At 41.7% G+C, this 16,959-nt stretch overlaps 1 protein-coding gene across 3 annotated transcripts in view; it reads right to left on the minus strand.

The window, feature by feature from the left end:
- The window catches only part of LOC111601530, a 95,462-nt gene that overhangs the window by 60,704 nt on the left and 17,799 nt on the right, over positions 1-16,959 (minus strand). For all 3 annotated transcript variants that reach the window (XM_023318159.2, XM_023318161.2, XM_023318160.2), the window contains exons 2-3: positions 13,938-14,106; positions 2,864-2,905 (exon numbers count right to left, since the gene is read on the minus strand). The gene's annotated coding sequence lies outside the window, so the exon portion shown is untranslated. The remainder of the gene's footprint in view (positions 1-2,863; positions 2,906-13,937; positions 14,107-16,959) is intronic.

A 16,959-nucleotide genomic window follows, 5' to 3' on the forward strand; every position in this document is an offset into this window, starting at 1 on the left:
GATGTGGCTAAGCTTGCGCTTGTGTTTGTCCTCGGCGGTGCTATATGCCTTGTCAGCTGGCCATTTCTGATGCGTAAATGAAGTGCAAGACGTGACGCTCCAATACGAGTTCTAATGAAGGACACGACAGCGACTGCGACTGCCAGCTGTGGCCTAATAGTTGAGGTAATAAAATGGCAATTAAGTGTCTTTATGGTCAGGAGTGGGGCTGCTCCACAGTCGCCCGAGATCCTTTTATGCGTAGCAATAAAAATACTTGTTTACCCATGTAACAACAACTTCATACAAAGGAGTCTCGGCTTCTCAGCATATATATTTTTTAGGGCTTGTCTGCGGGCATGGCTTGTTTATGCTTATTGTACGCATAAGTTTGTGCTATTTTATAGTTTTATAGCTTACACATGTCCAACGAATTCGTAGGTGGGCAGGCGTTGCCCAGTTTACGTTTATTGATTTTAAGTGTGAGTTTATGTTGTCTCCCGGACACATGGACTCGCCGACTGACGGACCGACGCTTCCACCACGATTGGGGCCGATGAGTGCAGCATGTCCATAAACATAGAATGATTCGAATGCAACTCTTCCCATTCGTTCTGCATGTCAAGTTCATAAGCAGCGCACACAATCAACTTGCCCGAGGGGGCGAAGAGTGCAAAGGAGTCAAGTGGTGCCATGCTGTGCCTGGTAATGAAAGGAATCAGACGTGGGCTTTCATTCCATTTGGGCAGCATAACAAAAGCAGCGCTAAGATTAACGCAAATCAAGCAACAGGCGGGCATATTTAGACGCGTTCTGCTTAAATGAAAAGTAACAGCGACACATTAAGACTGCTGCCGTGGTCAAGTGGTTGAGTTTACTATGCAAAGATATTATACAATCTGGAACTGCGACAGCGAATACGAAAGTTCAATAATAAATCAAAGCTTCTTGTAAAAGTCCTATTCAGCTCGTTTAGATGCATCTAGATACTGGATAAACAACAAATTCCGAAATTATTATTATTCTATTTTATATTTTATATTTTATTCTATTTTATTATATTTATTATTATTTACTATTATTATTTAAAAAAATTGAACATATTTGACTAAGCAATGTGTAATAAAAGTCAAGTCGTTTCTGTGATAAATCTCATTCAGATATCAAACTTTAGAGATGGGAGTTTCTTTGCTCCGTAAATTGAAGTATGTAAAGAGTGTTTTTGTTTGAGGTTCACAACTTTGAGTTGCTAATACTGCTTTAGTTGACAACTTATTAAAAAACTGGCAGTTACATTTCATTAATGAGAATTTAAAGATAAGACTCGTTTGCTAGTTTAGCATAGAAAACAAATAAAAATTTGCACTTTTGGCCAACTTCATTGTTTAAGCGTCGACCTTTGGGCTACATAAAATCATTAAAAATAAATAAATAAATTGACAATAAAGTGCATTGCTTTTGCCCATATATCAAGTGATTATTTATGAGTCATGTCTGGGTAAAAAACAAGAGAATCACATCACGGGGCGTATGCGTAATTTGATTAAGCATTTAGCTGTTTGCTTTTACAGTTGTGCTGCTCTCTTCAGGCAAAAGCTGGTTCTGGCAGAAGCGCCGCAAATTCACGTCACATGGCAAGTCAGTTGGCACTTTATGGGCCGCCTTTATCTGCGCTGTCATTTATGGTTATTTAAAAGCGTTAGTTATCATTGTTGTTATGGCTCTCGCTGTTGTTGTTGGTTGTTGTTCTCTGACTGTGGTTGTTGTCTCAGCTTTCGAGAGTTGAGCGCACAACAAAAAAAGTTGTTTTCACCTTTTACGCTTAACTCGTTTAGAAATTAATGCGAATTCGATTTTGAAATGTGTTTGGCGAGTTTGACGATTTTGAGTCACAGAAAATTTCGCAAGAATCCGCAGTGATGTGCAATGTCCGCAGATAGAGGGAAAGAGATAGAGAGAGACCATTTACGTACATATCGTATCGTGTTTAGCAAACAGTTGGCGAGCATCAACAGAAGCTACAGCCACAACTCTCGTCGGCATTGGCACTGCATATTTGCATAAGAATTAGAAAACCCGCGGCGCGACAACGCAAGGCACGCAGAAATCTTGTATGGCATGGGGCGGCCATATAAAGTCGGCGGCACACCAAAATAACTCTCGTGTCTACACCTTCAGCAGCAGCATCAAAAGCAACAGCAACAGCAACAACGACAAAGACGACACGAACAGCAACAAACTGGCCCATCAATGTTGCTAGCAGCAGCAGCAGCAGCAGCAGCAGCAACAACAACACAAATGGCAACATTAGCGCAAATTTCAACGGAGCACAATTTGAATTTGATTTTGTTGTGCGACACACACACACACAGATGAGAAACACGTTTCTTGTATATATTTATTTCGTTTCGGTTTTTTGGGCATTTTTATATGCATATATATAGAAAGAAAAAAAGTCAAACAAATAACAAAACGAGACACTCCAGAGAGTCAGACACATTACATTAGCCAGGTCTATCGCGCCTCTGGTCTGTGGACTTGGCCTGGCCAATGACTTCGAAAACATGTGTTGATTAACATAAATGATTTCTGTCTGCCTCACAGCACGTTGTTGTTGCTGTTGCTGTTGTTGTGTGTTTCTTGTCATCTGCTGCTGCTGCTGTCTTGACTATTTGTAATATATATTTATATATATTCATATATTATTGTTGTTTTTTGGAAATCTTTATTGCTATTTGGTGTCAAAATGCGAATAGCTACGTTTTGACATCAGGCATTTGGCATCTGGCAAATATTTATTGATTTCATTTGCATATTTGTTCATCTTGTTTCATTTTGCGAAACATCTTTGTGCGTTCAGCAATGAAATTTCATTTGTGCTTACCTGTGTTGACTGCAATTTTCATGCAAATCTATCAGAAGCGAGCTGCAAAGAGAAAGGTAAAGTTTATTAGTTAAAAGTGAATAACAACAGCTTGATATATGATAATTTGGTATTTCTACTTAATTTATTTCGCGACGAGTTTCACTAGAAATCTAAAATCGACGCCAATAAACTATTGATAAATATTTGACAATAAATCTAGGCAAGTGTCGTGTATGTAGGTTCGCTAAATTAGTATGCAGCTCATGCTCGACAGTATTTGGCTATTGATTAGCCAACTGATTGGTTAGCCATTAAGGCAATGGTATATACACACACATGGTTAGAACAGCAGCAGGCCAGAGATGATTGCCAAATGTATCATCCAACTTGCAGAGCAGCCAGCTCAAATTTTTGCAATTCAATCAGATGACATTGGCTCACTCAACGGAACCAGACGTCATTTGAAATACAAATCGCTACACGTAGCACATCAGGTTTCGCCATGGCCATCGGAGTCTAGCAAGCTCGGGCAGTTCGTCAGTCAGTCAGTCAGTCAGTCATTCTGCCTGACTGCCTAGCTGCCTGCTAGTCACTTAAAGCTGTAGAATTTCCAAACTGGTTGAGCGACACAAAAGGCCGGACGAAACGTTCGTTATACTAAATACAAGTATAACAAATTCCAGTAGGTGCTGAACTGAACTGTTTTTACTTTCAAATGCCGCGCATATTTCACAGCAACGATGGTCAATGGCCAGCAGCTGTGGATAATAATTTGCGTGTGTTAATTGAGACTAAATAGCTGCCGGTACAGCCGAGCGGCGGCCCTAACGCTTTGATTAATTATGGACAGGCTGTCATAATTTACATTGCAATGAAAGTGATGGACAAATGGACAGGCCCACAGATCGACAGACTGACTGACAGCTGCCTCTGTTAATTTGCTGTAATTTCGATGCATGCGAGGGGTGACATATGTTGCCTCATGGCATGCAAGAATTCAATTAGGCATATGCGTAAGTGTGTGTGTTGCACAATGTTTTCAGTTTGTCTCACAGAAAATGAAAGCTGCTTCGTTTTTCCTTTGTTATTGTAACCCACAAATATGGAATCACACTTGAGGCGTTTGGCCAAACAGTTGACAAATCATCATCAGATTTACTTTTCAAGAATTAATCCGCCAGCGCTGAAAATAACGCCAACTCATGGCCTAATCAAAAGTAAGAGTAAAGAAATTGTTAACAACGCCAGCGTCAAGCATCATCAGAAACAAACACAAATACAAATACAATCAACAATGAAAACAAATAATTGTTGCTTGCGCATTAACCCATATTTTTTGCCAAAGCCAGCGAGAGTGAGGGGAGAGAGAGAAGTTGCTTGCGTGCCTGAAACTTATTGATCAGAGCCACGTGATCCAATCGGCAGCAGCAGCAGCAGCAGCAACCGCAGTTGCAACTACTGACACACCTCTAGTCGTAGACGAGAGACAGCAAGCAAAGGCTGCAGCAACAACTGTTGCAATAATGAGCAACTGCCAGGGAGATAAGACAATTGTGTGGGTGCCACAGTTGGAGCCACCTGCATTTGCAGCACTCGCTTGGCAAATTTGAAAGCCTGCCAATCAGCTGGCTAACAATACTCTGCCACAGACTGAGGCACAGCGTGTGACTGCCAAAATGTTGTGTGCACACGATTTTGTTATGCATTTCAAATGCAAATTGGTTTTGAAAGGTAATTGATCCCAGTCGGCTTAGGCAGCCAATGACAGAATAATTCTGTGTCTTGACTTTCAAATGCAGCGCAGGAAATACAGCAAGCAAGAAACCTGAAATAAAAGACAAATACAAATATAGAGAAATACTATGGCACACGATTTGTGAACTGATTTTGTATGCCGTCAGCGACGACAAACGAAAAGTCGAAAAATGGGAAGAAAAAAGCCAAACAATATTAAAAAACTCTGCACGAGCTGTGGCACATTTATAACTTTGAACTTGACGGGGGCCAAGAGATCGCGAGTCGCTTTCAGGCCGTTTTGCTTTTCTGATATGACGGCGTTAATTGATTTTCGTTTTCATTAACATTTTTCCATGCGACGCGCAGCGCAGCGCAGAGTTTCCCTTTAGAGCGATTTCCTTTTTTGTACGCTTCGTTGAGAAATTGAAAACTACTTATCACAAAGGGCAAAGCCAGCAGAAGCCACCTCTCACAAGTATTTATGTAGTTCTCGGTTGTAGGCCCGTTTGCTAATCGGGTTAAATGGTTCATTACGCATGCATGCGAGCGTTACAAATTAACCCAGTTATTTATGATTATTTAGTATCTAATTTGGGCAGCATTGGAAAATGATTTATATACAAATGGAATAACAATGGCAGCTTGAGAAGTTTTCCTCTTTTTTCAACTCATGCCTAGTGTCGGCCACAATCAGCTTGACATAGGCGTAATGCCCCTGGGGGCAGAGAATAGGAAAGCATCAAGTAAATTGCATAATCATTGGGCAGCTGGGCAGCCGCTTGGCCACTCTCTTAAGGCCATAGATAGAGATTCTGTGTTAGACGAAACTAGTTTTAGAGTCTCAAGTTAGACTATTTTGCTCTATTTTCCCCTTGGTAATTGGCCAGGCAATTGCAATTTGCAATTGTGTTACCGGCTGCCCCATCTAGATTGATGCCTCAGTTTGATAATGGCCAATGCCAAGGCATGCAATTTTAACGGTTGCATGCTGACCGCTGTAGTGTGAGTAAGAGAACGTGGGAGAGTGACAGAGAGAGAGAGAGAGAGGGATGCTAATGTGTCGATGATAATTCCCAGTAGCCAAACTGTTGCTGATGCTGCCATAAAGGGGCAACAAACTGTGCCATGACTCAACTGCCGCCATAAAGGTGCAGCGTACACGTGCCCAGTGCCGTTGGAAGGAGCCTTGTGCTGAACTTGAATGGCTTTTCGCGTTAAGTCAGTGTTGTTAGTCGCCGCGTTGAGCCTTGCATACATAAACGAATTTATGTATAATCGTATAAACGCAAACAAATACGAATTTATTAGGCGCGCAATAGGCGTCATAAAATTAGCTAAAACAAAGTGTTATGCGCGACAACTGTCAGTGACAATTAGGCGCATTTTGTTGTCGACAGTTTTTCAAGTCAAGTCAAGCCAAGCCCGAACAACCCGATGCAGCGGACACTTGCGGCGATTGCAATGAATTTCCCAAAAACGAAAATTGTGCAATAACAATTTGAGCTGCACAAAAATGCGCCAGCGACTGGTCAATGCAACGACAGCAACTAGCTAAACAAAGAGACTGCTCCAGCGTTAGCCTGGTCAAGTGGCTGGCCAGGAGGGGCGGCGACTGTTACGGCGGTGGGTGGGCGTGGGCAATTGCACAAAACAGCACAAGCCACAACGAATTTGTTTCACACAGTTCATTAAGGCAAACAAATAAATAAAGTTCAATTGTGAAATCGAACGACGATCGAAATTGTCAACACACAACGGCGACAAAACGAGTGCAGCTACAACACACTAACAACATTGACAATTTAGAGCTAAGCCTAATGAAGGTTAATGGACAGCCAAGTGCAGCCAACAAAAATATTCCAAAACTGTGCTGAACGAGGCGACGCATCGTCATCGTGCTACGACGGCTGCGGGGGCAGCTGGCTGGCAATGCAAAATACACACAGTTAATAAATCGATCGAATTTCATTAATTGTAAAACAAAACTGTAAACCAGATGAGCTGCGAGTTGGCTGCGGCTCTGCTTTGGTTTATATATCTGGAGGAAGCGCAGACAACAATCATGCGGAAAACGCGCTGCGAGTTGCAGCTTGGCAACTTAGCGACTTGGCAAACTCTGCAACATGGCGACAACTGCATGCCAATGAAAGGCTGCTGCCTGTCTGCAAAGACACACACACACGCGCGCAGAGATGATGCGTGAGTTGCGCCATAGAAGCAGTTACAGATACAGAAACAGAAACAGAAACAGCAAGAGATACAGATACAGCGGCTGCAGCCTGAGCCATAGATATAGATACTCACTCAGACTGTGTTGGACAGTGTGCTGGCATTGTTGATTGGTAGGCTGTTAGCTGGCGACGTTAATTTCACTTTAACAAACATTTCGCTTGTCTCTTCGCCGACCGCCGACCGCCGACCGCAGTCGCAGACTTTTGCGGCTTTCAGCCTGATGTCTGATGTCTGTTGTCTCTTGTCTGTGACAGATCATATAGAAATGTGTTGCATTTTTAATCAAAACGATCGATCAAACGGTAGTTTTATGTTTGCCTCCACCATGCCACACTCACGTACGCCACGCACACACACACACACATTCATATGCATTAGATATATGCACATGCATTTATGTATGAAGCCCAAGATGTGTACGCACATATGGCGCTCGCTGACTGACAGTCCGCCCGTTTGTTTGTTTATTTGTTTGTCCCTCTGTTTATCTAACCAGCTTGTCGGTCTGTCTGGCCGTCTTTCTGTCTGCCCTGGTGGCAGTTGCTGCGCATGCGAATGCATTGCTTGACATACGATACCCTTCCCTAATCTGGCCTGCACACACATCTGCATCTGTGTGTGCGTGTGCTCTTCCATTTGAATTTGATCGATCGCTGTTGAAAACATAATTTAGCAGTATTTGCTTAAAATGAAATGCCATTAGACCGATAAGACCTATGCGATTTGCTATCAGCCAAAAAAAGTCTCAATTACTCATTTATTTATGTTTGGTAATCTGAGCAAGCAGCTGCCATCAAATAGATATGAAACTGAGCTATTAGCTCTAACCTTTCGCCCCTTAGACATCTGCACTCCTTAACCTTGGCGTGTTCAACCCTTGAGGCAACCTTGAAGTCGCAGCCAGCGTTAAAGGCCATTAGCGTCTGCCTGCTCCAAAACCTTTTGGACTGCCGCCTGCTATCCCACTTGAGTCGCTGGAGTATTTACCAACATCATTACGATGAGGCTGCACATTTTCTTAGGAACTATTACAGCAACTAAACAAAATTATACAAGGCATGCACCATGAGGCAGCAATGAGAAGTTGGTATGACCCCGCGACGCATACTCCCACCCACCACCAGCTGAGACGCCGACCAAACTTTGTTAGAAATACTCGCACAAAAAATGTATCTTTACGTTTCTAAGAAGTATTTAATGCCCTCACACGCCGACGCCAAGCAGGCGGGGCATGTGTGTTGTTGTTGTTTTTGCTGCAAGACTTTGTAACTTCAAACTATGGCAGCGCCTAGGACCAGGCATTGCGGCTGAGACTGAGTTGGAGGCAGAGACTGTGACTGAGACTGAGACTGAGACTGGGGCGCTCTGCTGTGGCAAGTGTGACTATTAAATTGGCGGCGGTAATTTTAGGTTATTTCTCTTTTTGTTGCAAGTTGCGAGCCCAAACTCAGACACATGCACAGACGGCGAGTGCACGCAAAGTGACGTCGCCCGCAGCAGCAGCAGCAGCAGTAGTGGAAACAACAAGAGCCTGGGCTTGGCGAGAGTCTGGACCACACAGCCAAGCCCGAGACTCATTGCGTCGTCGATGCTTTGGGTTTGTTTGCCTTTACAGAAATTAACTCTGTTGTGCCTCTGCGTGTTTTTGAAAGTGTGTGTGTGTATGTGTGTGCATGTTTTTGATTACTTCAACTGAAATTATGCAATCGCAGCGGCTGCGTTGCACCCGCGGCACATATGAAAAGCGAGTCTGAGTCTCTCCCTCTCTCTCTCTCTCTCTCTCTCTCTCTCATCTTGCCTCTCTCCCTGTCTCTCTCGATTCTCAATTGAATTTTATGACGAACTTTTTATGAGGCTGACTCTAACAATCAAGCAGAGCTTGTGCCTGGTCAGTGGGCCACCCAGAGTTTAATTGCCCATCGATTGTGTAATTAAAACAGGTCTGTTTCTCACAAAGCAGTCGCGGAGCATCGCAGCAAATCTGTTTAGCGACCTACGCGCGACATTTCAGAATCTTATGCAGCATTCTTGATTGTCACTGTGCGAAGGCTGCTGCAGCTTCAGCTGAATATATAGCTGTAGCTGTAGCTGTAGCTGCAGCTATAGCTGAAGCTGTAACTGGGGGCCTGTCCAACTGTCAGGCGATTGCCCACACGCTTCGCTGCACATGTAAAGCAGCTTTGGCGTCTGTCAGAGGCTGTTTGCTTGTGCCGCCTAAAGCGGCTGCCAGCCAACCAACCAGTGCCATCCAGTGACAAATCAATAGCCAGAACGTAGGCCGATCCGCTGGCCAGACAACCCCCAGTCTCAGCCCGGCCAACTGTATGCATTAAATATGCTGCTGACACTTTTAAATCTGTCACACTGTTCGATGTAGTTGTAATAAGCTACGAAGCATAGCTCAGACCACTCGCCGCAAGCAATCATTTGATATTGCAACATTATCCGAGAATCAAGAGCCGAGAATCTGACGCGTGGGCCTACGGCTAATTAAGCAACTTGTTTTCTTTTGGTGTTGTTTGCCAAAAGCAGAGAAACAGAAACGATAAACTATTTCAACCATTGCCCAACTTTGATGAGCTCAACAGAAAACAAAAAACTCCTATTAAAACAGAAAAGCTGAAACTAAGATAAAAGACGGCCGCCTTGCGCTTGTTACAACTTAATGAGTTCACTTTAACAATATAATAATAGATTTTAAGAGCGGTAGCCATAAAAGGCGGACGTGAGTTAGGCTATCACAATTAATGCTAAGGTCAAGGACTGACTGGGCAAATTTCGAGCTAAAACTCAAGCGGAAATGGGTCAGCTCTCAGCTCTAGATGAAATTTGCCTTGAGTTTTAATCAAAGCTATGTCTAGAATGAAAATGAGAATACGCCAGCAAAGTAATAACAAATCAACAATTAATTATAGTATTATAATGTTAAGCTAAATGCATTTAATTTGTAATATTTATCTAATATTTATATATAAAAAAAGAATACAAATATGTATATATGTATTATATAAAGTATTCCGAATGATGTTTAGAAATCTTTATAAGACAAGCCCCACAAACGTCCCACACTCTTTAGCCAGATTTTTTTGTTTAATTAACATTCCCATCCAAGTTGCAGTTAGTCGAAATAATTGGCCATATATGAGCGACTCCCACAAAATTTGTTTGATGCCGAATGCAGTTGGAGACGCGAGATGAGCCAGATCCATGTTGAGATTTAAGTGCATGGCCAATCAGAAGAGAATCATTTGATTTACATTTTATGCGCCTGCTGCTTTCATTTCAATTGCGCATTCTGAATTTATTAGCGAGCTGCAAAAGTCGAACGCCAAATCCAATTTATGCCATTTGTGAAGCCTGCCACGAAACAAAGCAGAAGAGCTATCGACGCATGGACTCGCGGACTCTACGGGCCACAGACAATTCCTATGCCAATGGCAATGGCTGCAACTGCGAAATACGAATGCAAATTTTCTGTTGTCCCGAGCCACTTGAACTTTTTGCGCTGCTTGCCATTGATGCTCCGATACACAGTTGCTGATGCTGATGCTGATGCGCAGGACGCTGTTGTCAGTCGGTCTGTCTGTCAGCAGGAAAGCAAAGGCAACAACAGCACTGCACTGCAAACAGGCACAAGCCAAAAACAGAAACTGAAACATTACACTGCACAGATCTTGGACGTTGAATCTGGCAAAGGCGCTTTTTCATGCGCTGCCAGAGCCGACGACTTTGAGGCTTATCTTGTCACACAGCCATAGAACCAGATACAGATAGCTGTTTCCCTGTCCGCTCTGCGCTGCTGCGCCTGGGTGACGAATTGACGTTTGTTTCGGGGCAAGCTCATGGGATAAAAGGAAAATAGAAACGAGAGAATGCGACCAACGACGAACGATTGGCTGGCTGGCCGAGTCCACGTTGATACATTGTTGGAGGAAGTGATCTCATCGTAAATTACAAATTACACAAAGTCACGATATCAATTTCAGATTCCCTCGTGTAGTCGACGTTGTTGCTGCTGCTGTTCGTTGTTATAATTAAATTGTCGCTCTTTTCTATTCATTTTTATTTGTTAGTTTATTTTTGTCTACATTTTTTTGGCTTTTTCATACACATTTTTTGCCGTGGGAATTGATTAATGTATTTAAATTTGAATTGATTGAGCTTTGCAGCGGACACAGAAAAACCCCGAATAGAGTTAATTGAAATAAGAATTTTGAAGTCAGCCGAAATTTACATATTTAGAAACAACAAAAGTCTTTGACTGAGGGTCAAACACCTACACCACAAAACAAGTTGAAAAACTTTGCTACCCATTGGCTGCGAGAACAAGTTCATTAGGAGCAGCGTTCTGTCTTAGATCTGTGTGCTGGTGCCGTTGCCGTTGCCGTTGCCGTTGCCATTGCCGCCAGAATGGGAATACTCTCTGGCGAAAGGTGACCCACATGCCGGTGAAAGCCTCGGCATTAAGGCAAAGCGCCTTTAATCAGCAAACAGCGCGGCCTTTGCCTAAATTTTCAATGAAAAATTCCCGGAAAGTGCATGGTCATGGCATCAACTGAAACGCTAATAACTAACTCTGACCCATATATGCACGTGTACGCGTGTGTGTGTGCCCGTGTGTTGATCTCACCCACACACACAAGCACTACATGGGCATTTTAATTGAAATTGAATTTGCTGGCCACATCAAACAGCTGATAGATTTTACAAGCTATTTGCGTTCTCGAAAGCTGGCTTTTGCAATCGATGAACTAGTTCGACATTTCCTGGTGCCGGAACCAGTTCTCTTTAAACGGTTATTGGCCTCTTGCCGCTGGCATTTACGCAATCGCCAACTCCATCGAAATCGAGCAAACAATAATTTACGAATATAACCATAACAAAACAAACTTATCATCCGTCGCCCGTCCGTCCAGATGCGCTGGCACTTGATCGGCTTCCGCATCTTGTCCATTAATCATAAATGCAATGCGCACGTGTTGCTTGAGATTTCTTTGTCTCTTTCAATTTGTTTGCCCGGACGACTGTTGACATTTGGCTAAGTGCATAAAAGTCTTAATCTCGAAGCGCCCTTAAAAGCTGCATTGCCAAATATTATCGAAATATTCATAGCTGGGCAAATATTATTGATAAACATTGCATGCAATTGCTGCGTTGCCTAATTAATAAAGTAAATATTTTGCTATTTGCGGTGCGCATAAAAGCCAGGCAAAAAGTAAACTTATGCAACATGCTGCAACGACTATGGCAACGGCAGCGGCAGCGGCAGCGGCAGCGGCAGCGGCAACGGCAACAGCAAAAAGCTACGACAACGAAAAAGACCAACATCTATAAACACTGTCATAAATTTACACATTCTCATGTTATTGTTGCTGTTGCAATTGCCAATTTTCTAACAAATTATGCAAGCAGCAAAAATTTGTGAAATATTTGCATGCACAAGTGTTTTGCTCTCCGTTTTGGGCCATGAAGTTATCTATGGCATGTCAAGGTATGTCATTTGGCTTACTTGTAGGTGGCATGCCACAAGATAGTATGCAAGACAGCCCATGTATGCATTATTGGCTGAAATACCCTGCTCCAAAGGATCTATTTGTATGTAGACACGGAAGGTGAGGCTCTGATATACTGCGCAGCCCAAGCGCATGTTAAAGCTTAGCTTCCATCTGGCTTAGGGTATACAGAAATGCCCATTTCACAGTTTGAGCTCGAGTTATGTCACCGGCTGGGCATGGCCTGCACCTGGACGGTCCACGACATCGCTTTTGACGTGCTGCGGACATAAACAAGCAACAATGGCAACAACAATGTCCAGTTGCACTTGTTGACGCGGCTGGTAATGTGAGACGACGCGTCGAGTGGTTTTCAGATTGCAAGCTGGCGGCTGCCGCATTTTGCATAGTTTTTGTTTAAGGTTTGGCTGACGACCTTCGGTATTTTGTAACTATGATCGTTTACATGGCGACAAAAACAACAACAGGTAACAGCGACAGGTATCAGCCCATCCTGGCCCGAGACACCGACACAAATACAAATGCAGACACACGGCCAGGGACAAGGTCAACTGCATGTAAAAGCACTGGCCTTTTTATGTGCATTACAAATCAATATAAATCGAAGAGTTATAAAAAGCTGAGCAGACCATAAATAAAAGGCCATACAATGAAATGTCTCAAGAAGCCACCAACAGCAAAGGCCACAAACTGGAATCGTTCGGGTGAATGGCTGGCAATGCAGTTGCTGTTGAAGCCAAAGCTGCCTTGGGATATGCATGTGTGCCGGGATGGGCGGCTGTGGCTGCTGCCTGTTGGCTGTTGGCTGCTGTGGGGCCAACGCATTGATAACTGCAACAACAGCGACGGCAGCAAGATGCTTGCCAGGCACATAAATCTTTTCACACCCAGCTTCTGCCTGCCCAGCCAGCTGCAGCCTTAGCTCGCTGCTTAGTATCTGTGCAAAGTGCATGTAGTTTTGAAATTTGAGCTACGCATGCGACGTTCAACTAGCTAATTACTAGACCAAACTCAAAGCTGGCAAACAATTCTGAAAAAGTTCCACGTAGTGTGATTATCGCCGCTCATAATTTACAAAAAGCAACAACAACAACAGCAACAACATTAACAGATACTTTCTGGTTTTTTAATTGGCAAAAACGAAGCGGCATGATATCATATTGTGTATATACTATATGCAGTAATAATTTATTTTTAGCCAAATTGACAGCAGTTGAGCGAAGTCAAAAAAGCAAAAGCGCAGATAAAATTGTTTAGTTAAGAATAACAGAGACACATAGACAGCCAGTGAGAGAGATAGGGAAAGAGAGAGAGAGTGTGAGTGAAAGAGAGTGCGTGTTTGCTCAAGTAAGTAATCGAGCTCTGATTTGACTTAGCTTATCAATGAAGGCATATCATATAGCTAATTTGTAGCCTGGTGTGAATGATTGCCGACACAGTTCAAGGCTCAATGTCGTAAAAAAATGCCAATGAACATTTTGTAGCTTCAATAAAGAAAAATACAACAAACAAATAAACAAAGCTATTGACTATAGCCGATAATCAGTTTTACATTTTACTGTGCACTTTGCATTGCATCGAAAGTTAATTTGAAGTATGTGCAAACTCACCTATCGTTCACTTGATTGGCTTCGTACAACGTACCACGTTGCGTATGATTGACAATCGCCCAAGGCGTACCACGCACAGCAATGAAGAAATGACTTGAAACCTAAACACAACTGGCCGCCTGCTGTAAAAATGAAATGCACCTTAATCCACGGATGAAACGCTTCGAATCTGTAATGAAACCAACGAAAGCAACAATGAAAATTAATTGTAAATTGTTGAGTCTATGTTTTTTAGATAACCCGCCTTTGCCTTGTGTTTGCCTCAAAAAAAAAATACATAGAAAAACAAAAAATGTTTACACTGTTTGCTATTTTTGTTGAGGCATGGTAACAGGCGGCGTATACGCTATTTGTGCAGCAACAACAACGGCTACTCTGTTGCAAGTTTTTGTCCGTATTTGAAAACGCATCGTGTCGTATGCCAATCAACGCGCACAGCTGGAAGCTTCTTAGTTTGTTTATACCAAAACAAATGCCAAAGACGTTGCATGTGAATTATTTTTTTCCAGTTTTGTAACTAGATTTTTCACTACATAAATAGCATACATATATACAAACATAAAGTGGCGAAAAAAAAAACAAATATAATATACAAATATCATCATCATATAATATTATTTCATGGAATAAGAATCAAATTTCTTTCTTGACTATTTCAGAGCTGAGTATCTTCGAGTCAAGCACTCTCGACTGCAGTCTTTGCTTTCTCGTGTTGCTGCCAGCAATAACAAATTATTCGAAAGGCAAATAAACACATACAATTATAAAAACTCATTTACAAGTAAAATTCTAATAATCACAAATTAAACTTTTATTATTACTCGCTAGAAATGCATATTATGGCATGATAAATCGCATATTTGTATACACATTAAAAATGAGAATATGCATGTGAATATACATGTATGAGACTAAGAGGCGTGCCACATCCCATAAAGTAAGTAGAGAGAGTAGAGTCGATATATATATACCCACTTTGCCAAATACACACGTATGAATACTTTTATCTCAGTCTAAAAATTTGATACAGAAAGTACAGCTAGAAGAAAAGTTCTTCAACAATTTAGTTGTTAGCCATAGTGAAGTGCGCAGTAAGCGGAACGCGTGCTTTTAAGTATGTATGTGTGTATGTGTTACTCGCAATGTATGTATGTGTAAAAGAAGCGTAGACTGATTGGAATAGAATAGGGTTCTTCTAGGGAGAAAGTCCCGACTATGCCACTATTACTTTATTCAAATAATATATTTATGTTTTATATTTAGTATGCAAATAGATTCTAGATACATTATGAACAATGCGATTGACAATCATTTAAGCCTTGCAACTATATATTCTTAATGTTTATCGAATTCGGCTTTGATCAATTCATCAAGTGTAGAAACTAAATAAGCTAATAAAGTATAGTTTCATGTTCATATATATAATTATTAATAACCAGAAGACATTTACTCAACGAATTTGCTCACATTGCTAAAGTCTAGACTGTCGGCATTATTAAATAATAAATATATAGTAATATATATAAATAAATAAATGAAAACAATTTATGTTTACATATGCACAATAAATATATATATATATATACACATTTAAAAGTGGAAAGCCCACTTAAAACCAAATAAAGATTATTAGTTTAAGGATCAGAAGGGCATGCCTGATAATGAGCGCTCAACACTAAGCTTATCAGCGAAATTCGTCTTTAGTTGTTATTCAGCCAGCTCTGTGAACGGAAGCTAATTGAGACAAGCGTGATGAGAGCTTCTGTGGTCCTATTAGTCTTTGTGGTGCTTTTGCAAAGCTTGGACAGAAGCGTATTGGCTTCCCTGCCCAATGGCGTAGACACGGTACAGCTCAGTCCGCGGCTGCTGTACAGAAAGCTAGAGGGACAGCTGACAGCGAGACAAAACGCTGTCGACTTGGCACGCAATCTGCTGAATAAGCTGAATTTGGAGCACAAGATTTATAAGCTGAATCAGGCAAAGATCTTGGAAAACAATGAACTGCTCTTTGAAATGCAATCATATTTGGATGCAATAGAAGTAGTTAGAGCTTGGAGAAGGCAGATTTTCGAGAATGAATTAAGTCCAGTGGCTGCCGAAAAGTCCAAAAACTGTTATTCCGATTGTGTGAATAGCGATTTCGAGCTGGTTCAAACTGAAAGGGGTTTCTTCAACGATGTCCAGCTTGAATTTAGAATCGCATAATGCGTAATTTATAAAATGCGAAGTGTATATTAAAATATGAATAAAGAATCGTCTATCAAACGAATTGGCGTTCAGTATATAGTGAAAATATACATACATGGGAGATAATTCAAGTGTTGTTTATCTTATCGCAATTCGCGTCAGATAAAAAACTTCATTCATTCCTTTGAACATACATATTTGTTTATTTCCGTATGAGTTATATGATTATCAACAATTTTGTATTCATACAGCAAACACTTACTCATTCTGTAAAAGAATATATTATTGGAAATCATACCTTAGCGCGACAGCAGTTGGTAGGTATTTACCCTTGTTGGCGAATTGGAGTATCTGTATATTGGCTTTGGAGAGACGATGGCTTGATATCGCATACGCACACCCCCACACACATTTGTGTGCGCTTTTGCAAATGAAATTTAATGCACTCGCCACGATGTGAAATTCAATATAGCAGCTTGACTTTATGAGTAATGCAATTCTACAGCCCTGACTTAATTTGCGTCGTCTCTTTTTACTTTGAAAGTTGCAACGAAAACAGAATTCACACGCTTAGCCAGCCAACAATGTGGCAACATCAACAGCAGCAGCAGCAACAACAAACAAGCAACAGCCAACCTATTTTCAACGGCACTTGGCTTTGGTTTTCAATGTCAAGCTATGGCCAAACACCATGAGAGCACGAGATAGAAAAGGGGCAAGAGCGACAGAGACAGACAGAAAAACTTTGGATACACAATCGATTGTTGTCCCACAATAAATCACTAATGGCATCGAGCATATCTGTCTGTTTAAGGCGCCATAAATTCTTAAAAGC

The sequence above is a fragment of the Drosophila hydei genome, unplaced genomic scaffold, assembly GCF_003285905.1.
Source record: "Drosophila hydei strain 15085-1641.00,03,60 unplaced genomic scaffold, DhydRS2 tig00000063-arrow-pilon, whole genome shotgun sequence".
In the NCBI taxonomy this organism is placed as follows: domain Eukaryota; kingdom Metazoa; phylum Arthropoda; class Insecta; order Diptera; family Drosophilidae; genus Drosophila; species Drosophila hydei.